Here is a 15767-nt window from a genome sequence, read left to right on the forward strand (position 1 = left end):
ATAAATTGGCTGCTGTGTTTCCTACATTACAACACTGACGACACTTCAAAAAAGTACCTCATTGGCAATAAAGTGTTCCGGTTTGTCCCTCCAGTTCTCTACTTCAACTCCACCCCCACCTATTGCCCCCAAAGGGGTTCATGCCCCTGCTGGAGTACATTCTGCCTTGAGTGGCAACCCTAACCGCAAGAACCCAGGCAGCAGGCAATCCCCATGCTGTTCTTGGGGGATGACCTTGCACTAAGTCACATGTATGCTTTCCAGGAAGGATCACTGGAAAAGCAATCAGGAATTGGAGCCCTTGCTGATTCTTTTCCTTTATCCCTTCCCTCCCTCGAGCCCATGGTCATCACTTCTCCCCCTGTTCTTTATCAGCCTTACAAAGCACAAGGCAGGGAACCCTCTTGGTGTACATGGCTCAGTACCACATCATGAGGTGCATTCCTCAACTGGTAATGGGAACTTTGCCCATTGGTGAGTTAGAGAGGGCATACAGTCACGAGTTACGCAAATAAGCAGAGCTCGAGGCATCGGTTAAGAGGTTTAAGTAAACAAGTTTTTTTTAAATTCATTCATGGGATGTGGGTGTCACTGGGCGTCATTTATTGCCCATCCCTAATTGCCCTCGAGAAGGTGGTGGTGAGCTGCCTTCTTGAACCGCTGCAGTCCATGTGAGGTAGGTACACCCACAGTGCTGTTAGGGAGGGAGTTCCAGGATTTTGACCCAGCGAGAGTGATGGAATGGCGATATAGTTCCAAGTCAGGATGGTGTGTGACTTGGAGGGGAACTTGCAGGTGGTGGTGTTCCCATGCATCTGCTGCCCTTGTCCTTCTAGGTGGTAGAGATCGCGGGTTTGAAAGGGGCTTTCGAAGGAGCCTTGGTGCGTTGCTGCAGTGCATCTAGTGGAGAAAGTGAATGTTTGTAGATGGGGTGCCAATCAAGCAGGCTGCTTTGTCCTGGATGGTGTCGAGCTTCTTGAGTGTTGTTGGAGCTGCTCCCATCCAGGCAAATGGAGAGTATTCCATCACACTCCTGACTTGTGCCTTGGAGATGGTGGACGGGCTTTGGGGAGTCAGCAGGTGAGTTACTCACCTCAGGATTCCTAGCCTCTGAACCTGCTCTTGTAGCCACGGTATTTATATGACTACTTCAGTTCAGATTCTGGTCAATGGTAGCCCCTAGGATGTTGATAGTGGGGGATTCAGCGATGGTAATGAATATTATACCTACCTCATTAAGTGTTTACATAAATAAGCATGGTTTAAACAGGGAGTCACAGTGGACCCAACACATGAACCCCATAGCCTATAGTTTTATCTCCTTATTCAATGCCCTTTTGAAAGTTACTATTGAATCTGCTTCCATTGCCCTGTCAGGCAGCACGTTCCAGATCACAATGCGCTGTGTGAAAAAGCTTTTCCCTCACTTGCCTCAGAGTATTTTGCCTCAAATCGGTGTTTCGTCTGGTTACTGACCCTCTTGCCAGTGAAAACAGTTCTTCCCTATTTACCTCCATCAAAACCCCTCATAATTTTAAACTCCTCAGTTTAAACGTCTCATCCAAAAGATAGCACCTCCAACAGTGTAGTACTCCCTCAGTACTGGCACTGGGAGTAGGGCTTTATTGTCATTCCTTCACTATCGCTGAAACAAAATCCTGGAACTCCCTCCCCAACAGCATTGTGAGTGTACCTACACCACACGGACTGCAGCAGTTCAAGAAGGCGGCTCATCACCACCTTCTCAAGGGGCAATTAGGAATAAGCAACAGACCTTACCAGTGATGCTTACATCCCATTTCAGAATTTAAACAACTGCAACCCTCTGAGGGGAAGGCGCTACCATCGGAGTCATCGCCAACAGCCTGCCGACACGCACTTGGCCAAGACCTGACCCGTATAATATTTTCCACCGGCAAGAAGGGCTCTCTACTTCCTCCAAACCACCACCCCCCCCCCACCACACTTCCGACTGTGCTCCATTAAACCCTTCGTTCTGGGAAACATACTGTGACCTCCTCACCTCGCTGAGACAGGAGCGTGAAAAACAACAGGAAGAGGACAGTGAGCTGGGGGTCCAGTTTAACACAGCACTGTCTGGCTTCACACACTCTTGCCGCTTGTCGAGTTGGCCAGCTTCCTAATTGGGAGCAGGAGGAAAAGGTTGGCTGAAGTTTAAATGAGTACAGTCAGATTTTACAAAAAGTTCAAAGTGCAACCCAGTTCAGGCGTTTCATCAAAGCTGACAGCAGGTCAATGGAAAATTCATCCTGAAAACACACTTGAGGTCTAGACAGGGACTTACTTTGTCTGATGCGTGTGCACTTTTGACAGATTCAATCCTCTTGTTGGAAAGAACTTGTTTCTGCAGCACCATTTTCAATCCCAAAGCACTGTGGACCATATACAAGACGATGTATGTGTTGATGATCCATCTCGGCCCCCTCCTGAAGTCCCCAGCACTACAGATGCCAGACTTCAGCCAATTCACTCCATGTGATATCAAGAAACGACTGAAGGCACTGATACTACCAAGGCTATGGGTCCTGACAATATTCGAGCAATAGTACTGAAGACCTGTGCTCCAGAACTTGCGGCACCCCTATCCAAGCTGTTCCAGTACAGCTACAACACTGGCATCTACCCGGCAATGTGGAAAATTGCCCAGGTATGTCCTGTACACAAAAAGCAGGACAGGTCCAACCCAGCCAATTACCACCCCATCAGTCTACTCTCAATCATCAAAGTGATGGAAGGTGTCATCAACAGTGCCATCAAGCAGCATTTGCTTAGCAATAACCTGCTCAGTTTGGGTTCTGACAGGGCCACTCAGTTCCTGACCTCATTACAGCTTTGGTTCAAACATGGACAAAAGAGCTGAACTCAAGAGGTGAGGTGAGAGTGACTGCCCTTGACATCAAGGCAGCATTTGACCGAGTATGGCATCAAGGAGCCCTAGCAAAACTGAGGTCAATGGGAATCAGGGGGGAAACTCTCCGCTGGCTGGAGTCATACCTAGCGCAAAGGAAGATGGTTGTGGTTGTTGGAGGTCAATCATCTGAGCTCCAGGACATCACTGCAGGAGTTCCTCAAGATAGTGTCCTAGGCCCAACCATCTTCAGCTGCTTCATCAATGACCTTCGTTCAGTCATTAGGTCAGAAGTGACGATGTTCGGTGATGATTGCACAATGTTCAGCACCATTCATGACTCCTCAAATACTGAAGCAGTCCGTGTAGAAATGCAGCAAGATCTGGACAATATCCAGGCTTGGACTGATAAGTGGCAAGTAACATTTGCGCCACACAAATGCCAGGCAATGACCATCTCCAACAAGTGAGAATTTAACCATCTTCCCTTGACATTCAATGGCATTACCATCGCTGAATCCCCCACTGTCAACATCCTAGGGGCTACCATGGACCAGAAACTGAACTGGAGTAGCCATATAAATACCGTGGCTACAAGAGCAGGTCAGAGGCTAGGAATCCTGCGGCGAGTAACTCACCTCCTGACTCCCCAAAGCCTGTCCACCATCTACCTGCCTGGATGGGTGCAGCTCCAACAATACTCAAGAAGCTCAACACCATCCAGGACAAAGCAGCCGCTTGATTGGCACCCCATCCACAAACATTCACTCTCTCCACCACCGGTGCACAGTGGCAGCAGTGTGTACCATCTACAAGATGCACTGCAGCAACGCACCAAGGCTCCTTAACCAGCGCACCTTCCAAACCTGCAACTTCTACCACCTCGAAGGACAAGAGCAGCAGATGCATGGGAACATCACCACCTGCAAGTTCCCATCCAAGTCACACACCATCCTGACTTGGAACTATAATCGCCATTCCTTCACTGTCGCTGGGTCAAAATCCTGGAACTCCCTCCCTAACAGCACTGTGGGTGTACCTACCTCACATGGACTGCAGCCGTTCAAGAAAGCAGCTCACCACCACTTTCTCAAGGGCAATTAGGGATGGGCAATAAATGCTGGCATAGCCAGTGAAGCCCACTTCCCATGAATGAATTAAAAAAAACAAGATGCACTGCAGCAACTCACCAAGCCTCCTTCGACAGCACCTTCCAAACCCACGACCTCTACCATCTAGAAGGACAAGAGCAGCAGATGCATGGGAACACCACCAGCTGCAAGTTCCCGTCCAAGCCACGCACCATCCTGACTTGGAACTATAATCGCCATTCCTTCACTGTCGCTGGGTCAAAATCCTGGAACTCCCTTCCTAACAGCACTGTGGACATACCTACATCATACGGACTCCAACAGTTCAAGGCGGCAACTCACCACCACCTTTTCAAGAGGCAATTAGGGATGGGCAGTAAATGCCAGTAACACCTACATCCCATGAATGATTAGAAAAAGTGTAGTCACTGTTGTAACACAGCCAATTTGTGCACAGCAAGCTCCCACAAACAGCAATAACCCAAGTGACCAGCTAATGTGTATTTTTGTGGTGTTGATTGAGATATAGATTGACCAGGAGATTGGGAGTGAATACATGCCAAAGGTACTTCATTGGCTGCAAGTGCTTTGGGAATGTCAGTTATGGCTCAGCATGGGACCACTCCAGTTCCGAGTCAGAAGGTTGTATGTTCAAGTCTCACTCAAGTCCTTCAGCCCAACAATCAAGGCAAACACTCCAGTGTCAGTACTGAGGGAGCGCTGCACTGTCGGAGGTGCCACATTTTGGACAAGCTGTTAAAATAGAGGCCCCGCCTGCCCTTTCAGGTGGATATAAAAGATCCCATGACACCATTTTAAAGAAAGGGAAAAGGAGTTCTCCCCATTGTCCAGGGTCCGAATATTTCATCCCTCAATCAACATGACAAAAGAAAACGGTGATCTGGTCATTATCACGTTGCTGTTTGTGGGATCTTGCCGTGTACAAATTGGCTGCTGCGTCTCCTACGTTACAACAGTGGCCACACTTCAAAAAGTAATTCATTGGCTGTAAAGAGCTTTGGGAGATCCTGAGATTGTGAAAAGGTGCTAACTGCCTTTTCCCTTCTGCCCCACCACCCCCCCACCCCCCCCCCCCTCTCCCACAGACCCATCTCCTGCTGATGGTCATCAGCCAGGGGAGGAGGAAACAGTGACACGACAAAGAGAGAGAAAAAAAAAACAAGTGAAATCTCTAACTTCGCCACAGACCTCTTGTGACTCAATGTGTAGGAAAAAGAAAAGTTGTCCGACCAGTTTGTTCTATGATATGTACATTGGGAGATAGTAACTAAATCTGAGAGACGGAAACCTAGTTATGACATAACCCAAGAGAACAGTCCCGGGGCATCACAGTGGGTTTGCTGCTATTGGAACATGTTAAAACACTTCAGTTCTAATCTCCCTTGGCTTGGTGGCTAGATTCACTCCCCCGGTGCTGCTGTGTGACACAAACTAGGAACTTGCTACCTCCTAGCCATGATGTTTTCTTAAAAAAGGGAAAGAGTAAAATCGCGCAAGTCCCCCACTCCTGGTCGCTAGTTAGCAAGCCCTCCCTCCACCTCAACCTTTTGGTGACACACTCTTCAGCTGCCTTGGCCCTTACTTTTGAGTCAGCATTTTAAACTCCTCTGCTTCCTACCTCTCTTCTCCAAAAGCCCATCTTTCTCGATCCAGCTTTTAGCCACTTCCCTCCGTGCTTGCTCCTTGCCAGCTGTAGCTCAGTGGGTAGCACTCACCTCTGAGGCAGAAGACAGTGGGTGCGAGTCCCACTCCAGGAGACACGAGCACAACAATCTAGGCCAGTGCCAGCACTGAGGGAGCGCGCTGCACCATTGGTAGCACCGTCTTTCAGATGAGACGTCAAACCAAGGACCTGTCTGCCCCTCAGGTGGATGTAAAAGATCCCATGGCCACTATTTCAAAGAAGAGCAGGGGAACTCAATTGGGACATCCTGAGGTCCTGAAAGGCGCTATATAAATGCAAGTCTTTCTTTTAGTATATTACTGCACCTCCTCCTCTCCTCATTTCCACCCCCACCCCCCCCGATTAATTTAACATAGACTTGGGCCAAACTCAAGACTGTCATAGGTCATGAGGCCCAACTACACAACTGGGTCAGTTATTGTGTTTTCTCCTCCTCATTCCCCCAAGTATTTTTCCAGTGGAGGCTGAAGGAAAACTGCAGAGGACCCCCTTGCGGGTGCTGCAATGAGATAGTTAAGTACGAACACACAGTGGGTGGGGGTGGTCCTTTACATCCAGACGAGAGTTGTATTTGTTTGGTTGGGATACGTCAACGGACACCCAAGAACAACGTACAAACTGGAATCTGATCGAGGGGTTCAGATGGTTTTCAATGTACGGGTTACCAACCTTCTGTGAATTAAAGATGGATCACACAAACACTGATAGTCAGGAAATATCCAATCAGGCAATGAAGATCCACTTTCTGATTGGCCCTGGGATGGCGGGGCACCACGAGGATTGACACGTTTGGCTGTCAGTGGCGACTGAGAGGGAGGTCAGTGCCTGGCAAACATCCCACCAGAGTTTTACTGATATGCAGAACAACAATGATTACCCGATAATAAGTTACAGTAACCTTGGAAGCTAATCCAGAGTTCAGACATCATAAATGTTTGGAACAGAGTTCAGAAGTTTAACGGCCTTCTCTAAAGCACCGAGCTCAAATTTATTGCTGGGATTTCCAGGGGAGGTTATTTTTTTTTTAAAAATTGTCCAATATTGTTTTTGCAAAACACAGTTGCCACTTTACCATGGTTTTATTCTATCCATGCCCATTGCTGTGGCAGTGCCAGTTGCAAGAAGAGATTCTGACTGCCTCGGGTCTCCACATTATTGGCCTGTGATGACGATCACAGAGCAGGATTGAAAATTATTGCAACATCCTGATTACAAAGGAAGTTCAGACTGCATGAGTCGAGAGAGACGAGGAGGCAAGACACCTTGTCTCAATTGCACACAAATAGTGATCCAACACAATGGCACCACTGATAGGGCATCCCTGTGCCATTATGCCCAGCCAAATTGGCCAAAACTTACTAAAATGTATAGCAAGGTCTTCCTAAAAATGGAAGTTGGGAAACAGAAACGGACAAAGGAACGGCTGAAAGGGTAGGTTTTGAAGTAAGAGGTATAGTATGATTGATCAAGTTGGAAGGGAATTCCAAAGTGTCGGAGCAAGTAGGTTGAAACTATTTCCATTGGCGGGAGGATCAATAATGGATTTAAGATAATTTGGGGGGGGGGGTGACAATTTTATTTTTTTAAATAAATGCAGCGAGTTACGATGATCTCACATTCACTGCTTGAATGGCTGGTAGAAGCTGATTCAATATTTTTTTTTTAAAAAAGGGAATTGGATAAATACTTGGAGGAAAAATTTGCAGCTAAACTGTGCTGTAAGAGTCTATGAAAACACGCAGTGGCTGAAGGCTCTCTCTACCATCTGCAAAAAAAAAAACACGCCCTGTCACAAAGCATGGAATATTTCCATACTTGTAGATACGAGAAACACCAACACCCGCATTTACACAAGGTAAAAAGCTACACTAACCTCAAAAGGGTCTTTAGAAAAACACTGCCGATGCTTGTTCCCAATGAAAAATTCTATTCAATCCCCAAATCGCAGAAGCCAACTTGTTCATTCACTGTAAAATCAGTGGCTCTGGGAAGGCTACATCAAGATCCATGCTGACATTCCCAACACAGTAGCGAGGGAATGCCACATTGCCTTTCGGATGAGACCTTAAAGCGAGGCCCCATCTGTCCTCTCAGGCGGATGTAAAGGATCCCACAATCACTATTCCAAATTAGGGCCAATATTCACCCTTCAGCTAACATTTCTAAATCAGATTATCTGGTCATGACCCTATTGCTGTTTGTGGGAGCATGCTGTACACAAGCTGGCTGCAAGGTTTCTTACATTACAACAGCAATTACAATTCTGAAGCACTTCATCGGCTGTAAAGCATTCTGGAAGGTCCCGAGGCGGTGAAAGGCGCTATATAATTGCAAATCTTTCTTTCGAAGGAAGTGCACCTGATCGTAACGATTAGCAACCAAACATCAAAAGGTAAAACTTGCAGATTCAATGGACAAGGACGTGACCTGGTCACACTTTTTCACAAGCCACATGTGGCTGACAAAAGGACAGAAATCACTGGCAAAAATAATTCTTTTTTTTTTAACAAAAAGAGAAAACCCATCAAGAAATCCAGGCTTCCACAGCGCTAGACACCACCGGGGAGGGCCGAGGGTAAAAATAGACCAGGTCCAATCAGGAGTGAAAGAACCTGCATTTATATAGTCCCTTTCAATGACCTTGGGACTTGTCAAAGCACTTTATAGCCAACTAAGTACTTTTAAAAAGTTTAATCGTTGCAACAGAGGAAGGAGGTTAGGCGATGGCCACCTTGGGTCTGGGAAGACAGTAGGAAGAGGGTGCAGAGGCTTTTTTGCAGTCCTGGGAAAGAATGGGTTCCAGTAGGAAATGTGGTGAGGTGGTAAGTGGAGAGGAAGAGCAAGTTTTGAAGCTTCAAGGCAGAACAAATAAACAAGGGGCAAGGTGATTTTGCAAGGGAGAGGGAAGGAAGTGTTGCTTTAACAAACTCCACAAAGTCTGACAACAGGCCTATTACTCAACCACTGCCTGATAGGAGCCATTGTATGATTGACTAGATTAGTAATGGCTCAGTTTTTGCTACATTAGAAGTTTCCAAATTGCATGGCAAAGCTAACAAAGGACTTTACACCCCCACCGCTTCCAAAAGTGAAACATTTGCCTTGTTTTAAACTGAAGAACTGAAATGGGTCGCTTTCAAATCAACAGCATTCAACATAAATGCAACTCCCTCTCTTTCCCGCCCCCACCACCACACACAACCCGCTTTTCAAAAGGGTCGTACACATTGTAACAAGTGACTTTAAATCAAAGCTTCCATTTTTAATGAAAAGTACAAACAGCGCCTTTGAAATTCACAACTTGCTCTCTGCCTCAGAGAAAATATCTCGGTTCTATCACATGTTTAGGGAAGTAACAGAACCGCATTCTAACCCCCCCCCAAAAAAAGTCGTTACTTTTTTAATGAAAATTATTCCATTTCCCTCTCTTCTCTTAGTCCCTTTTTCCACACCAGTTTTATATAGAGTTTCACCAATAAAAAATTTTAGCCACGAATCCCATTCCTCAGTCCCAGCGACAGGGAAAACTTTTTTCTCTCTCTCTCTCTCTCTCTCTCTCTCTCTCCAGAAGTCGAGAAACTTTTGACAAAAGAACTTGGAGGAGTTTCAACATCTTTTCACCCCCACTTACCTTTTGTTAGGCTATCTTTCCAAACGAATGGAGAAGTCGAGAGTTGGGTTTAAAGTTTTTTTTTTGTACAAATCAGCCCACCTTTTTCAACAAAAAAAAAATCTTCTATCCTTTGCAGCTCCGGGTTTTGTTTGCTGGGATTTCTTCCTTGTTCGGTGCCTACTTTGAGGTGTGGCTCCAACTCTCACTCATTTAGCAGTGACTCATTGTCCCTTCATCTACTTCGAGACGAACTGAACCTTTCAATTTCCCATCGCTAGAAAACGAGGAGCGGAGAGGGGAACTACAGGACGCCACCTCTGGAAAGAACTGGTGCAGACAACTATACATAGAATTAAAGAAATTTGAAAGGTGTGCAAATTTAAGGGTGTGATCTGTTGTGCTTGTTTTTGTTTAAAGGGAAAGAGAAGTATTTAGCATCAAACCAAGAGCTTGTATTTATGTATCCCCTTCTATACTGCTCATTTAAATCCAAATTCACAGCTCAGAATTGTTTTAATGGGGCAGAAGACACCAATCTGGGAAAAAACAGCATTATTCACATCTCCCAGAACCATCCCCGTTCCACTGATGGCCTGAATCCTAACTCGCACCGTGCCCCATTCGCCCGTCTCCCGGTCCAGTAATGGCTCGATTTTAAAATTCTCATCTTCGTGTTCAAATCCCCTCCACTGCCTCGCGCCCTCCCTATCCCTGTAACCTCCTCCAGCCCTACAATCCTCCAGGATCTCTGCACTCCTCCAATTCTGGTCTCTTGTGCATCCCCCGATTTCCATCGCCTCACCATTGGCAGCCGGGAATTCAGCTGCCTGGGCCCTCAGCTCTGGGTTTCTGTCTCTAAACCTCTCCGCCTCGCTCTCTCCCCCTTTAAGACGTTCCTTAAAAATCAAATTCTTTGCTTTCTCCTAATGTCTCATTCTTTGACTTAATGTCAATTTTTGTCTGATAACGCTCCTGTGAAGCACCTTTGGACATTTTATTACATTGAAGGCACTACCTAAATGCAACTTGTTGTTATAGGACAGACATGGTCCAACACTGCAGCCATTCTGCACATGTCTGAGATAACTGACCAGATAAAGTTTTTCACTGCTATTGGTTGAGGTATAAATACTGGGCAAGGACATCAGGCAGATTGAACCTGGTCTTTTACCAAATAGTGGCCATGGGATCTTTGCATCCACTTGTAAGGGCAGACGGGGCCTCGGTTTAATGTGTTCCCTGAAAAATGGCATCTCCGACAGTGCAGCATTCTCTCAGTACTGATCCTCTGACAGTGCGGCACTCCCTCAGTACTGACCCTCCGACAGTGCAGCACTCCCTCAGTACTGACCCTCCGACACTGCGGCGCTCCCTCAGTACTGACCCTCCAACAATGCAGCACTCACTCAGTACTGACCCTCTGACAGTGCAGCTCTCCCTCAGTACTATACTGGGAGTGTCAGTTGGGGGGGCGGGGTAGGAATGGTAGGAACAGAGGCAGGCAGGCGCAGAATTGCGCACCATTGGCTGGTGTACCTGTTTCCGGCTCCATCCCGCCCCCTGGACCATATTCCCAGACATGGGATTAGGGAGGGATGGGTGGGGGGGGCCGTTGGTGGGGACCAGGGCTTCCCGCCTGCAAGTGGCAGGTCACCAATTGACCTGGTTAAGAGCCTATTAAGGCCTAATGTCGGAGGCTGACTGAGATTTTCCAATTGGCCTCCAGGTCCCCACAGGTGGCGGGGAACAGAGTGCAGCTGGAGGCAGCTTTTCAGCAGCAGACCATAAGAGGGATAGCGCCCCAGGCAGACTTCGAGGCCCTCCCTGCCTCACTGCAGCTGCAGCCTCAGCAACCCCTCCCCCTCCCCTTATGGATGCCTCGTGTCAGCCCTCCAGCTTCAAGAGCCCACCCGCCTGCTGTCCTTAATTGGACGCCAAGCCTGCCCTCTGGCTATTAATTAGTCAATTCGGGGAAAATCACAGGTGAGTGACTGATCCCTACACAATGACCCCCATTTGAGGGGGAGTGAAGTCTCTGGAGCGGGACGCGAACTCACAACTTTCTGACTCCAAATGCAGGAGTGAGTGGTTCACTGAGCCAAGGCTGTTACTTTGGTGTCCAAGCGTTAGACTCAACCATACTACCTCCACGGAGGAATAGCCTGCTGATACTCTTTATCACCAGGGCTGTTACTCTCTGCGCCAGCTCGCACGGGGAGAATGGACCATTTGGCCTCAGTACCAGGCTGTGGAAGTGGGACCCCAGCAAGAGTTAATGTTTTCCTTCACAGCCCAGTGATGTTGGTCTGCCTGACTTCAGTGAAAGAAGGCGAGACTGGGAACTGAAACTGAGCTGAGTCACATCCATACCAACAAAACCACATAGAGATCTTGAAGTTACATTGAATTTTGCAGCACCGAGACAGGCCAATCTGCCAAACTGGTCCGTGCCGGTGTTTGTGCTCCTCATGAGCCTCCTCCCATCCCACTTCCTCCAACCCTATCAGCATATACTTCTATTCCTTTCTCCTGCGTTTGTTTATCCGGCTTCCCTTTAAATGCTACTCGCCTCAATCAAGGAGGGGAAAAAAAACTTACAAGCCTATATTGGATAGCTCCACCAGCACAGCCACGATGGGCCGAATGGCCTCCTTCTATGCTGCATCATTCTATGATTCTATTCTAACCATTCCTTGTCAGTGTCTGCAGGAGGGGAGCACAGAATTGGAGAGGAGAAATTAATGAAGTTTTTTTTTTGTTAAACAATGCAGTAGTTGCATAATCTTATTTTGTGCAAGCTTGTAGCCGTATTGCTGTGGGTGTGGTGATGGAGGCCACTCATTACGTAATGCACTGTTTGCTTCTACACCTCCAGCAAGCTTTAACACCCAACTTACCGCCATCCCCTTCCTCGAGACCAGTTCACTTACTGGTCCCAGCGCCCACGTCAAATTGATTCTCATCCTTTGTCGTCTGCCATGGCTCAGTTGGTGTCGCACTCTCTCACTCTCTCTTTTGTTTCTCAGCCAAAAGACTGTGTGCTCAAGTCCCGCTCCAGTGACTCGATCACCTACTCCAGGCTGACACTCCCAGTGCCAGTACTGAGGGAGTGCTGCACTGTTGGAGGTGCCATCTTTCACTTGCGATGTTAAACTGAGGCCCTGCCTGTCCTCTACTACAAGGGAGAGCAGGGGAGTTCTCCCTGGCGGCCTTAACCAAAATCACTTTTTAAAAAAAGCAACAAAATATCTGGTCATTATCTCAATGCTGTTTGTGGGATCTTGCTGTGCATACATTGGCTGCCACATTTCCTATATTACAACAGTGACAACTTCAAAAGTACTTCATTGGCTGTAAAGAAAGTGCTTTGGGACATTCCGGGCTCATGAAAGGTGCTATAGAAATGCAAGGCTTTTCTTTCATGCTCCCTGCAATGGCTCAGTAGCTAAATGTACCACGCCATGTGGTTCTCAGCCAGACATAACATAAGGAAGTCAGTCAGCTTCAATCGGAGTTGCTTGAGCTCATCCAAGGCAGCACAGGATGGTCTTACAACCGAGCTCAGCACCTCTAGCCTGGGGAAAAAGGGGATATCGAGTAGGGGTCCCAATCCCAATCATTATCCGGTGACTGCTGGAAAGTCACTTTGGGCAGAACTGAAAGGCCATGGTGACTAAAGAGGAAATGTAACTGTGGTTCAGTTCATAGCACACTTGCATCTGTGTCAGAAGGATGTTTGTGGGTTTAATTTTCGACTTAAAACACGTAGTCAAGGCTGAGTACTCTCCAGTGGTGAGGGAAAAGCCTGGTCCTGTTTTCAAGAGATTCCCTTACCTGTCTCTGCGTTAGATACTGCAAAACTATTTATAAAGATCAGGCTTCAAATTCTGTTACACATGGTGCCTCCTCATAAGCTCTGTCATTATTACATGATGCTAACATCATAAGTTACATGACGTTGACATCATAAGCGTTGCCATTGTCACATGACGTGATGCTGACATCATAAGACGCTGGCACACGACATCATTGTAACTGACAGTAGTCTGATTAACTCACGAGTAAGTTTGATTTGAATTTCAGCATTTACGTATGATACAAATTATATTCACGTATTCGGGATAATTAATATTTGACTGTACGTTTATTACTAAATTGAAACACTTAGAAGCCATGTGTGTTCCGAAGTGCAAATAAGGGCGTGTGGTAAAATAGGCCAAGGTGGCTGACTGGCCATGTAACAAGATGCAAACAAGAATGTTTTTATAAACCAAAAGTACACACAATACCCAGAAGAAAAACAGGCAACGAACAGCTAAAGGAGGCTAAGGATTATAGTTGGGCCTCAGCTGGAGTATTGCATTCAGTTCTGGGCACCGCACCCTAGGGAGGATGTCAAGGCCTGAGAGAGGGTGCAGAGGAGATTTAGAATTAGAATTAGAATTAGAACATTACAGCGCAGTACAGGCCCTTCGGCCCTCGATGTTGCGCCGACCTGGGAAACCATCTGACCTACACTATTCCATTTTCATCTATGTGTCTATCCAATGTCCACTTAAATGCCCTTAAAGTTGGCGAATCTACTACTGCTGCAGGCAGGGTGTTCCACGCCCTTACTACTCTCTGAGTAAAGAAACTACCTCTCACATCTGTCCTATATCTATCACCCCTCAACTTAAAGCTATGTCCCCTCGTGTTTGCCATCACCATCCGAGGAAAAAGACTCTCACTATCCACCCTACCTAACCCTCTGATTATCTTATATGTCTCTATTAAGTCACCTCTCCTCCTCCTTCTCTCCAACGAAAACAACCTCAAGTCCCTCAGCCTTTCCTCGTAAGACCTTCCCTCCATACCAGGCAACATCCTAGTAAATCTCCTCTGCACCCTTTCCATAGCTTCCACATCCTTCCTATAATGCGGTGACCAGAACTGCACGCAATACTCCAGGTGCGGTCTCACCAGAGTTTTGTACAGCTGCAGCATGACCTCGTGGCTCCGAAACTCGACCCCCCTACTAATAAAAGCTAACACACCATATGCCTTCTTAACAGCCCTATTAACCTGGTTAGCAACCTTCAGGGATTTATGCACCTGGACACCAAGATCTCTCTGTTCATCTACACTACCAAGAATCTTCCCATTAGCCCAGTACTCTGCATTCCTGTTACTCCTTCCAAAGTGAATCAGCTCACACTTTTCCGCATTAAACTCCATTTGCCATCTCTCAGCCCAGCTCTGCAGCCTATCTATGTCTCTCTGTACCCTACAACATCCTTCAGCACTAGAATGGCACCAAGGATGAGGGACATTAGTTGTGGCGACAGACTGGAAAAACTGGCACTGTTCTCGTTATAGTAGAGAAGGTTAAGGGGAGATTTAATAGAGGTGTGCAAAATAACAAAGAGTTTCCATACAGTAAATTAGCGAGGAACCAAATTCCACTGGCAGTTGCGGGGGTAATCAGAGGGACACGTATTTAAGGTAATTGGCAAAAGAACCAGAGGGGGCGATGAGGAGAATTTCTTTTCACCCGTGCTGTTGTGATCCGGAATGTGCTGCCTGAAAGGGCGGTCGAAGCAGATTCGAGAGTAACTTTCAAAAGAGAAATTAGTTGAAAAGGAAAAATTTGCAGGTCTGCCGGGGAGGGGGGAGGAGGGGGGGGGGAGGGAAGCAGTGGGGGGAGTGGGACTAATTGGATAGCTCTTTCAAAGAGCCAGCACAGGCACAATGAGCCAAATGGCCTCCTTCTGTGCTGTCTCATTCTATTAAATCAGCGAAAAGGTTAGCGTAAAATTGGATAGTGGATAACTGCGGGAGCAGCTAGAAAAGATCTTTCAGCTACATTCAGAGTCAGAGGACTAGCAAAGGCTGTCTCGGGCCATTGGAAGATGCTTAGGAAGAGGGTGGAAATGACTCTCAGGGTATTGCGGACATACCAAATGAGTACTTTACACTGGTCTTGACTCTTGAAGATGACGCTCAACAGACAACACCGTGTGGTGCTATTAATAGTGAAATTGCTAATAGGAAAATAGATAAGGATGTCACGTTAGACAGAATAAGGAACCTTAAAATAGATCGGGCTGTGGCCCGGCTAAGGAGGAATTTGAATTCAATTAATAAAAAAAAAATCTGGAATTAAAAGCTAGTCTAATGATGGATGGCCATGAAACCATTGTCGATTGTTGTAAAAACCCATCTGGTTCACTAATGTCCTTTCGGGAAGGAAATCTGCTGTCCTTACCTGGTCTGGCCTACATGTGACTCCAGACCCACAGCAATGTGGTTGACTCTTAAATGCCCTCTGAAATGGCCGAGCAAGCCACTCAGTTCTATCTAACCGCTACAAAGTCAATAAGGAATGAAACTGTACGGACCACCTGGCATCGACCTAGGCACCGGCAACGACAATGGCAAACCCAGCCCACTCGACCCTGCAAAGTCCTCGTTACTAATATCTGGGGGATTGTGCCAAAGTTGGCAGAG

General features: G+C 46.9%; 1 protein-coding gene across 6 annotated transcripts in view; it reads right to left on the minus strand.

The window, feature by feature from the left end:
* LOC137356759 (CDC42 small effector protein 1-B-like) overlaps positions 1-9603 on the minus strand; it is a 30934-nt gene extending 21331 nt beyond the window's left edge. For 2 of the 6 annotated variants that reach the window (XM_068022505.1, XM_068022501.1), the window contains exon 1: positions 9378-9603. The gene's annotated coding sequence lies outside the window, so the exon portion shown is untranslated. Of the gene's footprint in view, positions 1-2023; positions 2141-9296 lie in introns of all 6 variants that reach the window. The other 4 variants (XM_068022503.1, XM_068022499.1, XM_068022502.1 and 1 more) reach the window with 3 other exon arrangements.
* Positions 9604-15767: the final 6164 nt, after the last annotated feature.

This window comes from Heterodontus francisci, chromosome 46 (assembly GCF_036365525.1).
Source record: "Heterodontus francisci isolate sHetFra1 chromosome 46, sHetFra1.hap1, whole genome shotgun sequence".
Taxonomy (NCBI): domain Eukaryota; kingdom Metazoa; phylum Chordata; class Chondrichthyes; order Heterodontiformes; family Heterodontidae; genus Heterodontus; species Heterodontus francisci.